Raw genomic sequence first — 5,822 nt, 5'->3', positions numbered from 1 at the left:
CACTATGAGAATGTATAATTGCAACCTTAATAAGAGTATTTAGCATATGTTAGTTCATTCTAATTAATAAGGATAACACTAATCTTTAATTAACTATGTACATCCATTCCTCTAAACATGGCTTCACTACTGACTTGCTCTGGAGCAGTCTAGATACATGAGCAGACATCCAACCATGTTTTTAGATTATACAAATGATTAGGCATGGAAAAATCGTAGTAAATGATTTGTATCATTGTATGCCCAGTGAAACCAGACCAACGATTTGCTAGAGTTGAACTCAGTTCCTAAAAATTATAAGCATTTGGAATGCATGTTTCTGGCTTCCAGCACATGCTCGATAATCTCCTAAAATGAGACATGGAGCATAAAGGACAGGATGGTGTGTGTGTGGGGGGGGGGGGGGACTGGTCGAGTGTTCGACCTACCTCGCGTGCTTAGATTGTGGAAGTAGAAGATACTTCACGCGTTGCTACGAAAATTGCTTGCAGTATATTGCAATGTGTTCTGGTTATATGAACATGAATGTTTGAATGAATAATATAAGAATTGAAAGTGAAAGCATATGATTATTGTCGAATTAAAATATTTTGAATAAAATTAGCATAATCTAATTAAAATATTTAAAATCTTTATATGCATGGTTGCATCTTGCGGCGGTTCCGTGTATTTTTGAAGGTTGATGTGGCATAGTGCATATTGAGATAAATATGTCACTGGAATCAACTTCTTAGCGAGTATATAGGTAGGATAACAGGTTGTGAAAGTAGCTTTTAGCCTCTTCTAGCTAGTGTAGAAAGTAGCAGACTGATACGATAAGTTTATTTGTAATTAACAAATATACAAGTTGGGCGTTTGGTCTAGTGGTATGATTCTCGCTTTGGGTGCGAGAGGTCGCGAGTTCGATTCTCGCAACGCCCCTTTTATTTCCCTTTTTTTCGGTCATCGATTTCAGGTAAGGATCGTCGAATGTAGTACTACGCAGATGTGCGCATAAGAAACTGCTCCTTCAAAGTGATCGATTAGCCGGCTCTTAGAATCGATCAACCGGACGTGCACGCCATGATCCTCATGACGGTGCCCCACTAGTTCTGCGCGCCGTGATCCCATGAGGCATTGTACAATGCAAGGTGTCTAGAGAAATAAATTAGATTTTTTAAGCTTCGATTCCTGTTTATACACGATAGACGCTCGATTAGGCACCTCTTCTATAGAAATAAGCACCAAAGTTTAAATTCTGATGCTTGTGTTATTCCTGAATTTATTTCAGGATTTCCGGCGATACGTTTTCAGTGAAATGAGACGTTTTCGTCGACGACGAGGCGTCTACAGTGATTTCGTAAATCATCAAGATGATATGCCGGTTTAGTCTCTCAGACGTACTCATAGAGATAGGTTGCGTGTATATGAGCGCTTGCGTGTGTGCTACAGTATTTTTAATAAAAAAAGCACCGACGTTTAAAAACCATGTTTATTTCTTTAAAGACCTTCCCTAAGCATCTTGCATCGTGCCCGAGGAGAGTAGGTCCCGCGCCTTGTCCGGGAGCAGATCGAACACCAGCCGCGCATCCACGCACTTGGCATTGAAATTGGGCTAGGAGATGCATATGACAGATGGGTCCACTGAAGCCATGGGGGCGTCTTGCCGGCGACCACCTCCCTCGAGTCGTCCTTGTGCATCAGCTCCGCAACCGCTGCCAATAGCAAAGTGAACGCGGTGGAAGAATACCTTGAACGGGCTCCGGACCTTCAACGGCGTCTGGAACATCGGCGACATGCATTACATCGTTGTACTGTATAAAAGGCACGGTTCCGTTTACATACATTTCCAGAATAGAAAATTATTAAGGCGTGTGACATTTACTGTTTGGTTAATTAGGCGTACTAGTAGGTTGCATGCACTCCTCGTGATTGTGTGAGTTATTGCGCATTATATTTTAAATAATTAAACGACATGCGGTTATTGTGTAAGCATTTGAAAAAATTTAGAGTCAATCAAGATTCATCTTGATCCTAAAAATCGTTCATACGCATTTTCTAAACCGTGATGGAGGAAGTAAGGCTAATCCAACGCAAGACTGTAAACGAACCTCCGTCATGTCCACATTCTGCCTATTTGGATCGAGCAAAAACGTGGTCTCCCGCGTGTCGAAGCAAATCTGACCGTTGTGGAGTCACTTTATACAGTTTAACCCCTAGTTTAAAAAATTGGACCAGACCGGCGGTCGGACCAGAAAAAACCGGAACCGGCAGCCCTATCGGGTTTTAAGCTAATAAGACATTTCTACAATCGGACCGGAAAAAACCGTTGACCCGGCCGGTATTCTAAAAATCCAATGAAAAAACGGGTCATTAAACCGGGAAAAACAAGGAAAATAATTCAATAAAAATTAAGATAAGTGGGATTTGATCTGAGGTCGTGTGAGCAATACGCGAGGCCTCTCCACGACTCTATAACCAACTCGGCTATGCTACTTTGTTGTCCAATACATGAAAATATATTTTTAACCATTGTGTCACACTATATTAGCACATATATTACTCAACATTTATTATTATTTTGCTTAAAAACCGACAATCGAACCGGTCAACCGGTGGTCCAACCGGTAAAAACCTGAACCGACAACTGTCATATTCGGTTTATTAAACTATGGTTTAACCTTGAACTTTGGTTTGTTTGACTCCCTCCAATTTGAATACTCCCTCCGTTCTAAAATAATTGTCTTAACTTTATACTAACTCTAGTATAAAATTATACCAAGCTTAAGACATTTATTTTGGGACGAAGGGAGTATAATTTAAGTCAAGACTCAAGCTTAGTCCAACTCGCTCGAGTTAGGTTCGTTAACAACCCTATATTCTGAAAAAGACTTCCATCCCGTTTTATATATAGCAACAGACCTTATACATCTAAATCATACAACATGCATCCAAACACACACCCAGGGCAAGATATAAAGATGTTGAAGATCAACTAAGCCAACTCGAAGCAAACAACATATGAACATTAAACATCACTATGAAGATGACGGAGCCCTCCATCGAAAACAAGCCACCGTGGAGAACGCAACTGACCGTCGACGAACCATGAGCCACAAGGTAGTACCTTCAGGAAGGGCACAACACCATAATGCCACCACCAACCGATCCAAAGGACCAAGATTTTTATCTGGAGCAACATGGAGGATCAGAAGAGAACGAGACGGAGCCTACAAGAAGGGGATTACGCCTGCGAACGCCACCACCGTCGATGTGACCACGGTCACACAGGGATTTCACCATGACATACCACTCCATCTCCAATCTGGGTGCACCCGGTCAAGATACCTGCTACACCACCGCCACGGATCACCAAGCCTTAGCCACCCCGCCGCCCACGCGACCCGGGCCACCAGTCGGCACACGACCTGCGAGCTCCGCCCACGAACACCGCAACTCCCACCGCAGAGTCGCTGCCCTACCACCCGACACCCCCATCGGCCGCCCAAAGGAGCGAATCACCACCACCAGCAGACCCCTAGTAGCCTCGGAGCCGCCAGCGCCGACATGCCTCGACAGATGAAACCGGAGACAACCAGGTCAGGGGAAAGAGGAAGGTACGGAGCGCTGCGATACGTCGACCGGCGCACCCCCGCGCCGGTGACGGGCGGGCAGACCACCTATCCCTCCAGCCAGCCTCCTCACATTACCCCTCCAACGGGCGGGCAGATCCGCGAGGAGGACACCAGACACCCGCTCGATGACGAGGGCGCCCGGATGGATAGGATTTGCCCCGGAGACGACCACAGGAGGTGCCATGTCGGGCCTTTCCCATGGGCCACCGGCAGCCGCGTGAGCCGCAGCAGTCGCGCCCCACCGGCTAGGCGCTCCGCGTCGTCCGTGGCCACGGGGCCGGAGATCTGGTCGAACCATACCAAGCTGCCGCCGCCCTGCCATGGATGCACACACTCGCGCGAAGCCCACCATGTTGCTTCCATCACCCACCGCAGCGCCGCCACGCCCCTCGCCAGTGCGATGCAACGCCCACGGTCATCATAGTATCGCAACACCATCGACCACCATTGTAGCATTGTTGTCGTAGCATCACAACACCATCGAACGCCGTCATAGCATCGCAACACTGTCGACCATCATCGTAGCATCGCAACACCGTCGTACCATCACACAACCATTGCTAGCTGCCCTAACATCCCAAGACATCAACTATCGTCGTAACATTCCAACACCGTCGTACCATCACAACACCGTTGACAGCTGTCGCAACATCCCAACACATCAATTGTCGTCATAACATCGCAACACCATTGTACCATCACAACACCGTTGATAGCTGCTGTAACATCCCAACACATCAATTGTCGTCTTAACATCACAACACCTTTGGCAGTTGTCGTAACATCCCAACACATCAATTGTCATTGTAACATCGCAACATTGTCGTACCATCACAACACCGTTGGCAGCTACTGTAAAATCCCAACAGATCAACGATCGTCTTAACAGTGCAACACCGTTGGTCGTTGTCATAACACCCAACACATCAATTGTCATCGTAACATCGCAACACCGTCGACAGCTGTCGCAACATCCCAACACATCAATTGTCGTCATAACATCGCGACACCATTGTACCATCACAACACCGTTGATAGCTGCTGTAACATCCCAACACATCAATTGTCGTCTTAACATCACAACACCTTTGGCAGTTGTCGTAACATCCCAACACATCAATTGTCATTGTAACATCGCAACATTGTCGTACCATCACAACACCGTTGGCAGCTACTGTAAAATCCCAACAGATCAACGATCGTCTTAACAGTGCAACACCGTTGGTCGTTGTCATAACACCCAACACATCAATTGTCATCGTAACATCGCAACACCGTCGTACCATCACAACACCATTGGCAGCTAGCTATCGTAACATCCTAACATATCAATTGTTTTATTAACAATGCAACACCATCGTACCATCACAACATTGTGAGCAGCTGCCGGTCGTAACATTGCCACACCGTCGACAGCCGTCGTGACATGGCAACATTATCATAACATTGCAGCACCATCGACCGTCGTCGTAACATTGCAGCACCATGGACCATCATCATAACATCATTGGACACCCCGTGCACTAGCCACAACAACAACGATGCACCCGTAAATGGACACATAATTGATGATGCATACGAAGCGGTTGAAACACCAAAACATTAGCATCGCAACACCGCGCGGGTGGCCTTGCAAAAATAAAATAAAATAAAAAGGTGAGCAGCTTCCAACGGAGATGGCCAACCTTGCATCAACGTACACCTAGCTTACAACATTGAGAGTCGGCTTGCAGCGCAACACCAGTCGCCCCTTGCAGCGCGGCGTGGCTTGCTTTCCCACGTCACATGGTTTTGTAGCATGATAGTCGGGCTATTGTAGCATGAAAAAAACACATTCGTCATTATTGCTACCGGCTCCGAGTAGTACTGCCCAGCTTTGCAGGATGTTTAATTCCCCTCTCCCCCTCCCCTTCAAAGAAAACATGACGGCTACGACATCGTAGAAGGAAAATACTTTCTCCATTCTTAAATATAAGTCTTTTAAAAGATTTCACTATAGACTATATAAGAAATAAAATGAATGAACCTATGCTTTAAAATATGTCTATATACCTCCGTATGTAGTTTATAATGAAATCTCTTAAAAGACTTATATTTAGGAACAGAGGGAGTAAATATGTCCGCCCAAGCTTCACAACATGGCGACACATGCACGCATCTTTGGAGCAAAAACAAATAGGACCTCCAAACTTACAGCATTATTGCAGC

The 5,822-nt window shown here is 45.7% G+C and overlaps 1 non-coding gene across 1 annotated transcript; it reads left to right on the top strand.

Annotated features, from left to right (window-relative positions):
- The first annotated feature begins 849 nt into the window (after positions 1-849).
- TRNAP-UGG lies at positions 850-921 on the top strand. Its single transcript has one exon. It is a non-coding gene; the product is annotated as a tRNA-Pro (tRNA).
- The last annotated feature ends 4,901 nt before the right edge of the window (positions 922-5,822 follow it).

The sequence above is a fragment of the Hordeum vulgare genome, chromosome 5H, assembly GCF_904849725.1.
Source record: "Hordeum vulgare subsp. vulgare chromosome 5H, MorexV3_pseudomolecules_assembly, whole genome shotgun sequence".
NCBI lineage: Eukaryota > Viridiplantae > Streptophyta > Magnoliopsida > Poales > Poaceae > Hordeum > Hordeum vulgare.
The sequence above is the reverse complement of the archived record's forward strand: the minus strand, read 5'-3'. Positions and strand labels throughout refer to the sequence as shown.